The sequence below is a fragment of the Salarias fasciatus genome, chromosome 3 (genome assembly GCF_902148845.1).
Source record: "Salarias fasciatus chromosome 3, fSalaFa1.1, whole genome shotgun sequence".
Lineage (NCBI taxonomy): Eukaryota > Metazoa > Chordata > Actinopteri > Blenniiformes > Blenniidae > Salarias > Salarias fasciatus.
Window position 1 is genome coordinate 7,306,859 of NC_043747.1, and position 10,573 is coordinate 7,317,431.

Genomic DNA, 10,573 nt, shown 5'->3' on the forward strand with positions numbered 1-10,573 from the left:
GTTGTGAAGGGCACTTAACCCCCTTCTGCTCCAGCGGAGCCGCTCCGTGATCGACGCCGGATTAATGGAACGGCTTCCTGTAGGAACTGGATCGGCGGCGGCGATGGTGATGGCGGCGGCGGCCGCGGCCGCGACCTCATTCTGCGAGCGTCCGCTTCTAACTTTGCGTACGGACTGAAAAGTTAAATTAAAAATTAACCTCTGACCTCCGCGGCCTCTCATGACGGCCCTCCTGTCATCCGAACGTTTATCTCGCTCTTTCTTCCCCGTCTTTTGTCCTCTTCACCCACCCTTTCTAAACCGCGCCGGCTTTAAAGCCCCCTTGAGATACGTCCTTATCACCCCCACCCCCCCCCCACCCCCCCCCCCCCCCCCCCCCCCCACCCCCCCCCCCCGTCCTGCTTTTAGTCAGGGATTTCCCTCTTTTACATGTAGTAGTTAGACCAGTGATTCATGAGCAGCGAGCCTCGGAGAAAGGAAGAGAGGAGGTGAAAGAGGGAGGGGGGGGGGGGGGGGGGGGAGGATGGGAGACAGAGACAGATTGCAGCATTTAACAGGCTGCCCTGGGGAGCCACTGAAGGTGATAGAGAGAGAGAACGACACATATGGAGGGAGAGGGATGCAAGATAGGGAGAAAGAGACATGCATTGTAGCAAGAGCGTCGTTTAAAAAAAAAAAAAAAGAGAGAGAAAAAAAGAAAAACCCGCCGCTAAGGCGAGAGGAAGTGGAACGACGTACGCCGTCCATTCAGGAAAGGCTCGGCTGGCGTCAAGATTCCAGATGGAGGCACACATGCGTACGCTCGTACTGTACACACATCGAGAGAGGCAGGGAGCACACACACACACACACACACACACACACACACCCTCCTTCCTCCCTCTCACACAGTGCGATGCACTTCATTTACAGCAGAGGTTTTCTTTGGGGAATACACCTCTCCGAGCTGTTTTCCCTCACACTCCTGTCACATTCCTTTATCCACTCCCAGCTGGCCCTTTAACACCCCCCCCCCCCCCCCCCCCCACTCCGATCTCACAGTGGAGTATTGGAAGAGTCAACCTAATACATATTAAATTACTTACATAAGGACGGAGAAAGGGAAACTATCAGGGCTGATTAGACTCAAACGCTGCTCGCTGCTCCTGACCGATGTGGAACCCAAAGTTATTACTCAGGAGTGTGTTTTTTTTTTCTTTCTGGGGGGGGGGGTTCAGGAATTTTTAGTTTCATCCGTTTATTAATCATCTAGCCTGCAGCAACTAAGAAAACACTGACATTTTAGTTAGAAACATGAAAGAAAACAGTCAGCTACAACAGAAGATAAAGTATTGACAATAAAAAGCAAAAAAAAAAAGTATAAGTAGTACAGGAAAGTATAGGAGTATAGGAGGAAGATGCCCTAAAATCAGAGGCTGAGGCTTCCTGAAGGGAAAAAACAGTGATGAATCAGCGACAAAACAGCTGACATAAACTAAAACCACGCAGACAGCTTTAGTAAAAAGGCTGCAGACTTTTATTTTGCATTAAACAGGAGTTCAGGGAAATAGTAACCACTGAAGAGGATGGATGGATTTCCACCACATAAAGTCATCTCATATTCCAGTGTTTCTAAAGAAAAAGTATTCCTGGGATGATTTAAAACTAAAACTAAAAGGAGATAAAATCAAGAGTACACCCAGCGGTTTTGTGGCATCAATGCAGTGTTACTTTAAAAAAAACAACGTATCTGATTCCTTATGAACACTTATCAAATTGGGTGTAAAGTCTCAGAATAAACGGCTGAAGACGTAATAAACTGTTTCGTTACGGCACACTGTGCTCGCTGGGTTCTCCCAGGTATCGTAAATCACCGATGACAGCCGCCGCTCCGATACGTCCTCACCCTCTCATCCCGAAACATCAGATAGAGCCAGATGTGTTCCAGGCCGCTGGACTGAACTCCAGGATTTGCAGCTTGAGCTGCTGCGGTGGATTTGGTTTTATCATCATATGGGCTGCTGATATTCCATTAAAGAGGGAAGATATTGCAGGGATTTTAAGACTTTAGCTCAGTAAAGGAGACACTCGGCTCCCCTGTGTCAGCGTGTTGGATTATTATTGTGTAATTTGCACACTGGGACAGGTTAGTCTTTTGATTTCTTTTTTCTTGCTGCAGGGAAGTAGAATATTCTGCAGCTGATGCATTCAATACAGCAGTAAACACTCAAATACACAAAAAAACAAGCAAATAAATGTGTAAAAACTCTACACTAGGGATGCGCCGATATCAATACCAGTATTCGGTGATATCGGGGATCTCAAAAACTTTGTTTACACAAGTTCCATATTACCAAAAGGAAAGCTCCAGTCTGGCTCCAGATCAACGGGACAATAAAGAAGCGGAGCGGTAATTCACTTTAACGCTTTAAAGAAGACAATATTTCCATCCCTTCATAATGATCAAATTAAAACACAGTAATGAAAGCGGCTCCAAAGATAAATGAGCGCCATAAAAGTAGTAAGTAGCCCGGGAGGGACGCCATAATTACATGTCAGCCGGAGGTGACACAGTGGATTCATTACCGCTCGGTCCGCAGGGAGGACGGCGGCGGCGGCGGCGCTGTTTATGTTATTGTGGGTTTGATTTTTTTGTTGTTTTTTTTTTAACCTTCTTTCTTGGTCTTGTCCCCTGCCTCTTCTTCCTTCCTCCTCTCTTACGTAACCGATGCCATTTGGAGTTTTCCGTTTACTTCCTCTCTCCTGTCCTCTTCTGCACTCTACCCTTCAGCTCGACGCCCACCCGCCGGTCCTTTCCAACTCTCCGGCGCTGCACCCCCCCCCCCCCCCCCCCCCCCTCCTCCGCCTCCCCACCCCTCGCCGTGCGCCTCCTCCGCTCCGCGTTGCGGCCCAGATGTGCGTACAGTACGCGCTCCAGCATCTGCCCGAGGCTCCCGGGCTCCTGCCGTACATTAGGAGAGCCGAGCTGCTCATCGCCGCCAAAGGTCGGAGGAGCGGCGCTTTCAGGGCGTAATTACGGGCCGTGATGGGAATAAGATCCAGTCCGGACAAAGGCGGGCGGCCTTTAATGGCTCCAAGGTTTAGAGATTACGGCTCTGATCGGGAATGCATTGTGTTATTAAATGTCCTTTCTGCTGCACGGCTCAATGAGGTCCAGATTAAGAGCTTAACCTGTTTAAACCTATGCAATGCATGTATTATCTACCTCTCTGACCCTTTAAGTCAGGGATGTCAAACATAAAGCTCGTGGGCCCAAAGGGGGGATGCTCCAATCTGGGCAAGCCGCCAAGAAAAACAGAGAGTTAACAGCTATAGGGGAAGTTATTTGGACGTATCACTGCATTTTGTATATCGTTGATCACAATTTGAATTTAAAGGTTGTTATTTTACCCGCTCAGTGTGAAACTGGGCCCCTGAGCTAAAATACATCTCATTTCTGCATCCAGAGAACAGAAGGACAGCCAGAAGAGGCCCGCCACGTTTATCCGTCCACATGTTTCCCCTGACTTTCTGACCACTGTTATTTTTACAAACGGCGCCCGATCCCTCCATCTGTCGGCTCCCGCAGCCCGTTCTCCGCTTCGAGTGTGTTTTCCGGAGCCATAACCGTCTCACGTCGAAGCGCCGCGTACCTGCCCGCCAAAAATAGCCCGCCGCCGGTTAATGGCTTTACATAAGGCGGTGGGCGTGGGTCTGCGTGGGGAGGGAGTAATTCAGGAATAGTTGGGATTCCTCATTGAGGTTAAGGATAAAGGTTGCAGCTGTAGGGGGGGGGAGATGTTTTAAATGGTGGGTTAAAAATAACAAAGCAGGAGGCGAGAGATCTGAAAAAAGAAAAAAAAAGAAAAAAAAACTATGTAAAATTCTTTCATAATAGACTTTATGTGACCTTCCTGACAGCGTTATGCTGGATTTTTCAGGCTGGAACAAACCAATGGAAACCACTTATGTGGATATCTTTACACATGTATTAGGTTTTAGATGCTGCTTGTGTGTGTGTGTGCGTGTGTGTACTTCATGTGCTTTGACAATAAGGATCCTTCTGACAGCATATTCAAGGTGGAACTAGAAATTTCAAACCTTCCCAAAAGCTTCAACATGGTCTTAATCTGGGATTTAACAACTAAAACAAACCAAAGTTGGAATTGATTGTACATTGTTCTAGTCAATAGATTGCTATAAAAACTGTAAATATTCAAATAGAAGCTCTTATTGACACATTTCAATGGGCCGACCAGCCCTGACCTCCACCGTGCTGAAATGTGAGGACCTGCAGCTTTTTTCTCTCCCCCGGTTAGTTTTTTTTTGGACTGCTCGGTTCCTCAAAGCCAACAATAGGAAGTCGCCACTTTCACACACTGCAGGCGAAACAATTAGGTTTGGCATCGCCTGCTTGTGCCTGATAATTATGTGCTATTCCCCCTGAAATGGGCCGTATCGTCACTTTTCTTGTAAAGACGCTCGTGGTTGACACGACACCCTCGGAGTGAGAAAGCTGCGCTCCGTTTCTGGGCTGGGAGTCTTTCTGTGCAGTTCGCAGGTTATTACAGCGCGCACGGCGGTTTTATCACTTTTTATCACTTTGGCTTCCTCCGGTGATTTCCCTCTCCTGAGAGGTCGATTCCATTTTCAAGTAAAAAACTTGCGCTGCGTCTTGGGTGTCCGGTCACTGAAAACGTAACTTTTTCAAAATGGTGAAACTTCCGTCCCCGTGGAAACGCTGAATCGCTTTGGTGTGTGATTTCATTGCAATGGTATCTTTTCTAATTGTGTAGCATTCAGTTATGGAAAATATGGAGTTCCAAACTGTATCCCAGCATCTAAGGATGGTTCCAAATCCGGTACTTTTATAAGTACTGACCAAATTCTGTCGGTACTACTAAGAAGCGAGTGACGTGAAATCAAACGGCACCATGTTTCTGTACCTGAACGCGTCCTTGTGACTGTGAAGGAGTGGAAGAGAAGGAAATTTCCATGCTGGACCTGAATGCAGCGTTGCAGTAGCTAGCATGTCAACAAAGCAAGCGTGACTGGAAAGCGCTCGGAAGTACGGCTCCAGTTTTCAAAACGCAGATTACACTCGCTGCAGCGGGAACACTTCTAGTCTGAGGAAGCTCCTGGCAGAGGAAAAGATTCTTCTCAAGGCTGAGGAGTGACCAGCCTCAGATCTACAGCATTCAGCACTGTTAGCACGCTAGCATTCGTTAACCCGCTAGTCCGTTAGCGACTCGTCGTCTGCAGCTAGCCACAAATTAACATTAATTACCACATAAACACACAAAAGTACAGAAATCTGGTGTCGTAGAGGACCGGTAGTGATTCCCGGGTACCGTATCGGTTCAAAAGTGAGCGGTCCCCATCCCTACCAGCATCGCGGCGTTTTGAACAGCACCATGATAGATTCATTAGCCGTCTCTGCAGTGTTGACCTGGAAATAAAGGAGCAGGCTAATGAGAGCAGAACCGCTCTCCACGCAGACCATCCTGCTTTTTAATTGAATGTAAATGTGTCTGGAACCGTTCAATAAACCACACCAGTTAAAAGAGAATACTACAGAACCGAAACCCTGCGGAGGTTTCCTCTGGGAGGAGGAGATCCAGGTGGTGGGCTCGACATATTTATAGTAATTTCCAATTAATATACATCGCACGCCGCCGTCATCAAACATTCACACATCCGCACTTCACTCTTTGATATCAGATAAACACTTCCAGCCCGAGTCCGCCGGGAAATGGAGGGAGCTGATTGGGCGAGAGACCAAAGGAAAGGGACCGGCATGGCGAAGCGATGTCAGGGTGGGGGGGAAGAAAAAAAAAAAAAAGAAAGACGGCTAAAAAGCAGGTGCAACAATCCGGAGACCGTCGTCAGTTTCCATTAATAGAAGAAAAAGAAGAAGAAGAAGAAAAAAAAGACACGACCATCGTCAGTCCCTGCTTGTCTCCACTCAACTCTCAATGGTGTCTCCTTTGAAAACACACACACTGTACATTCCCTGAGCAACACACACACACACACACACACACTCAAAGCTTAGTGCTGCACTTGCTGTCAGATTGGGGAGGTGGAGGAGGAGGGGGGGTAGAGGAAAAAGAGGCAGCAGAAAGCTCTAAAAGCTCAGCAGAAATGTATTTATAGACAGAAATAAAAGGATTATACCTCCATGAAGGAGTGAGGGCTGCTGCTGGTGGAGGGGGGGGCGGGGTGGAGGATGGAGTGGGGGGGGCAGTGATTTCCAGACATACCAGATGCTGTACAATCTCGGTTGAAGAGGAGGTGGGGGGTGGTGAAGAAAAAACACACATGGGGGGAGTAGGAGAGAGAGAGCGAGCGAGCGAGGGGACTGACAGATGGAGAGAGACAGACTGACAAAGAGAAACAAGGACTGGCTCTTTCTTGGAGTTGCTACACTGGCTGCAGATTGGCCCCGCAGCCACAGCAGACCCTGATAATTATCCCCTGCCAGCCTGCTCCGAGTCGGGTGGCTTTTTGTGCGTGGTGGAAGCCCGCTAAGTGATAATTACCAGCATAATGAGAAATCCACCTTTCTTTCCTCCTGCAGAGTGCGAGCCCGCTCCGCCGGGATCATCAGCCTCGTTCGGAAAGTTGCTTTAAATCATTTCATAATTTTGATACCTAATGCTCTGCAGGGTAAGAGGGGATTTTTTTGTTTTTTTTAAAAAAAAAAAAGAGGAAAATCCAAGCAAACAGCTGTCAAAAGTAGACCCAGTGCCAAACATGGATTACGTAACATCCCTGAACTCGATTCAATCCTTTCATTCATATTCCTACAACATATTCCCTCCATCTTTGCTCCTCTCTCCTCTTCCTTTCTTTTTTTTTTTTTTTCTTTTTGACTTCTTCGGCGCCTCACGCTGTGCAGATGTTGGCTCCCGGATGTGCAAGTGTTAATACCCTGCCTGAGTCCTCTTGCTGTTGCTAAGGAGAATACAGTCAAGGCTTTTGAAAAGGGGGGGTGGAAAGCAAAGAGAGAGGGAGAGCGAGGGAGAAGGAGGGGAGTGGGGGGGGGGGGAGCGAGGGATGAATAGGAGCTTGTTGAAAAGAAAGAGGAGGAAATGAGGCAGTGGGTGACAAGATTTCAGCTGGAGGAGACAGTCTGTCAAAGCAGTGGGGAGGTACGGGCGCGATAGCTCGCCGCCGCCGCCGCCGCCGCTTCAATGGAGTCCGCTCGCCGCTCGCCGATAGGCCCGGTTGTGACACGACGCCCTCGCCTTCGCCGCCCGCAAATTAAAAACAAGAGGAAGTGCACGTTGAGATAATCGTGTTCCCGCACGGCTCCCGCCGTTATCGGCCGTTGTGAAGCGACACGTCGCGTCTTTAATCGCCTCCGGGTGCGCCGATACCGTTTTAAGGTTTTAAGCTTTGTGAGATCAGATGTCAAAAGGCCGGCGCTTTAATGCCGAGATGAAGGACTGAGGAAGAAATAAATGGGTTTTTTTTATTATTATTATTTTATTTTAAAGTCCATTTAGAGCCTCATCCAGTGGGATTGTGGCGGCGCTGCAGTCTAATGCGCCGGGTCACGGGTTCAGCTCGTATCTGTCCAAATGGCGTTGGGAGGTAGGGGCGGCCGCCGGGGATTACAGACCACCGCGCGCTGAAAGTAGGCCTCCGCACAGCACTGCAGATAGTATGAAAAATTCATACATCTCGGGCCAAACGTGGACGTTTCTGAGGAGGCGGCGCTCCGTCTTGCTTCAGAAGGGCCAGTCTGCACTGGAAAATGTGTTTTATTTCCATTTGACGTCCCCATTTTTGAACTTCTTCCACCAACATCTTCGAATTCTAACAGGACAATCTCAGTTATTCTAATAGATTCTATCGTTTTCTGTGGATTTTGTGTGAAATTGTAGGCGAAAACGCCTCCGAATTCCAGCAGGAAACGACAGGAAGCACCTCACACTCGCACTTCTGGAGGCACCGAGCGAAATGTCAGCTATATTTGACTCGCAGCTTCGGCTCGGCGCACGTGCAGCCAAGAGAGGCTTCCCAAAAACACCAGCGCGTCGTCCGCATATGTTTACATCTGGAAGCCCACGTGGGCATCAATGTGAGGAGTCTGAGGGAAAAAAATCGCTCCAATAAAAAAAAAAAAAAAAAAGGGGACGTTGGAAGTGATCGATCACCTCCTGGCAGGACACACTATATCCTACTGTATATCCGACTGTACATGGGTTACATAACAGATCCGCCTGATTATCATTTCCGTTTCGCCGCCTATGGAGGGAAGAGTCACAATGATTTCCAGCCTGGACGAACATCTGACAAACTGTATACACGTCGATGGGAGAAAAATGTTAAATACTCTTACATAATTCCTTCGCTTTTTCTCCTTCCAAGTCAAATCAGGTTAAAAACTTGAGGATTAATCCCGGGGAGCTTGAGCTGGACTGCCTCACGTTGAGGCGGTGATTTCCACACCAGCAGCTCTGGGATGTATGTAAAGCACCTCATTAGCGCTCGGTGTCAAAATAACCAGCGGAGAGGAACATCTGAAGCCTCCAGTTAGGACTGATTTCTCCTGGAAGTCATTTAAAAACTGTGCACATGCAGCAGTTCAGGACGGATGCACGCAGAGCTGGAAGAAATAGTACTTTATACACTGCAGGATTATTAACCCTTTGTGAGGCACTCATTCAAACACTTGATAAAGGCTTCAAATTGAGCGTGAACACACTCTCATGAGTTATTTCTATTTCAATAATGAATATCATGAACGAATTAAATCTTTTGTGCATGTTCTAACTCAATAATTCCCAAATTTTCATGAACTTTTCTGTTAAAGCCTGGCAACACAATATAAAGTCCAGTCATCTGCCTTCAAAATGGAAATAATGTCACTAGTGTTATGTGCACCACATTCTTCTTTTTTTTTTCCATATTTGCAAGATAATTGCATCAATCTGGTACCAAGGGGTGAAAAACATATCAGTAGCATATCACATCATTCATTTACAATTATTGGCAGCATTTCTCTTTGGAAGCTGCAGCGGAGAACAGGTGCCGCGACCATCACGCTCTTTCCCGCACATCATTTCAACAGCAGCGAGGATGGAGGCTGTGATGTGAGATGTCATAATTTGGATGCTGCAGAGCTCCCTCTCTCCCTCTCTCTCCCTCTCTCTCTCTCTCTCTCTCCCTCTCAGCCTCGGGGGTCCTGCTTTGGGAAAACCCTCATGCTTCCACCAGATGTCCGCGCGCGGTGCCCAGCGGCGGCGCGCGCTGGTGCTGCAGTGTTTCCGACAGACTCGGGACTGAAGCCAAAGAAATTCAAAAAAAAAAAAAAAAAAAAAAAAAATCACATGTGCGGATAAAGGTGACGTGCACGGAGGGATAACACCGGGGATGAGAGGTGCGCGCGTGCTCGGCTGGAGTGAGATGAGAGTCCGTGCAGGTGCGGATGTGCTGCGGGCGCAGGATGCGGGGAGGAAATTACCGCAGCGCGCAACTGACGGAACAACTCCAGAAACTCCGGAGCGGCCGTGCGTCTGAACGGGCTCACGCGGTGCGAACACGGAGAGACAGACACACGCACGCACGCACTCACCTCACTCATGATGGAAAAACCGTGCGCGGAGGGAGTTCTGCAGCAGGAAGTGGACTTGAGTCTCTTCTTCTTTGGCGCGTTCAGACAGAAGCGAGGAGCAGTGCTGCAGTGCGCGATCAACAGCACGGAGGAGACAGACAGAGAGAGAGAGAGAGGGAGGGAGGAAGAGAGAGAGAGAGAGAGAGAAAGGGTGTAAAAACAGAGGTAGAGCCTGTGGATGCCTCCGTGAAGGGACAGAGTGAAGTGATGCTCAGCTCTGATGGAAGGAAGCTGCTGTAGTGCGTAACGGTGCGGTATATGGGCAACAGGATCTCTCTCTCTCTCTCTCTCTCTCTCTCTCTCTCTCTCTCTCTCTCTCTCTCTCTCTCTCCCTCTCTCTCTCTCTCTCTCTCTCCCTCTCCCTCTCCCTCGCCCACTCACTCCCAGTCAGTCACCAGGGAGCAGACTATTGCCCTAGTACAGGGATGTAGGCTAATAGGTAGATAATAAGAAGGGTAACCCTGGAGCATCGTGCGCTATCTTTCACTGAATAGTGTTAATTGGTGTTTTATATTTCTTTATTTCTTTATTTCTTTATTTATTTATTTCTCCCCCTTTTATATACAGTTCTCAAGCTCTGAACCCTGTCAGTCCCCTCAGGCTTGACAACAGACAAAGATATTTAAAAAGATGTGAAAGCTAAGTGCTATAAAAAAATTTTTTTTTTCATTTTTCTTATTTTCTGTAAAATATCTAAAAAAAAATATTGTACTTATAACAATATTATTACTTTTTTAAAATATTTTCTATTTTTTCAGTATTTTATCATATACATTATACGTTTTGTAATCTGATCATTTTAATTGGAATGGTACAGTGAATTATTTATAGTTTTCTAATCTTTGTTTGTTCAACCAAAATTATGACACAAAAGTCAACAAATAGTAATAAAATATGTATTCCTTACTCTTCTCTACTCGGCTTAAAGGAGTAATCTTCCTGTGTGGCGTTTGTATGTTCTCCCTGTGC